The sequence below is a fragment of the Camelina sativa genome, chromosome 15 (genome assembly GCF_000633955.1).
Source record: "Camelina sativa cultivar DH55 chromosome 15, Cs, whole genome shotgun sequence".
Classification (NCBI taxonomy): domain Eukaryota; kingdom Viridiplantae; phylum Streptophyta; class Magnoliopsida; order Brassicales; family Brassicaceae; genus Camelina; species Camelina sativa.
In genome coordinates this window covers 8,368,224-8,369,336 of record NC_025699.1, presented here as the reverse complement: position 1 = coordinate 8,369,336, position 1,113 = coordinate 8,368,224, and positions in this window count along the sequence as shown.

Sequence of the window (1,113 nt, the reverse complement as noted above, 5' to 3'; positions counted from 1 at the left end):
TAGTTCGAACAAAAGAAGTGCTATATGTTTTAATGGATCCGAAAACTCTTATTCACAAATTTTTACGATCCAAAATTTCAGAATCATATATATAAAAGTAAGGTTTTGATCTCTCCTTATTGGTTGATTTTCATTTAATACTTTTCAATTTCTTTTATTTTTAATTAAACAACACATTAAATCATATTCATTAATGCATACTTTAATTTCTTTCTTTACTACTAAATTGTAACTGAAATTACATAAATTGTAAATTGACGTTTTCTCCTCCATTCATTTTCATTTAAACACACTATTAATTATAATTGTAACTCTTATAATTTAATTATTTTAGAAATATAAATTCCATCACTTTTTATCCTATAAATAATCATTCTCACATATTATCCTCCACCATATCTCAAATCCTAAATATTTTCTTTGTTTTTTTTATAATGTTCTTGCATAGGATGAAATCCCAATTAAGAGTTTGATTATATTTTTTTGTTTACTATATATTTTACATTGTTTTGAATTTTATTGTTTCTTTGTTTTGTGTATTTCTTCTTCTTCTTTTTTTTTTCTTTTTTTTTTTCTTTTTTTTTCTTATATTATTTTGATTTAAAATACATATGTATTCTAATATGTATAATAAAATTTTGATGACTATAATAATATTTTGGTTATAACCATCTCATAACAAAGAAATCAAGCTAAAGAAATTATCTTAATTCTTTACTTTAGATGTTTGATTAGTTCTTACAAATTCATATCTATTTATTTTATTCATAAAATTTGAAATGTTCTCATGAAAGAAAATTTTGTAATATAATTATCAAATCAAATTTTCTTACCTCTCTCTTACCTCCAAAAAAATTGTATTAAATATATTTTAGAATACTCATCATTATATTTAGTTTATGATTCAACATATAATTATTTAAAAATTTAATCCAAATATGTATTTTAAGGATTTTGCTATATAAAAACCCAGTTTGATATTTATTTTCTTTCTAGCTTTTACTACAAGGATAAAAAATTAATACTAAGCCTAGCAGTATAACTTAAATTAAGGGAAATATATAACAAATTGTAATATAATTATCAAATCAAATTTTCTTAACTCTCACTTAC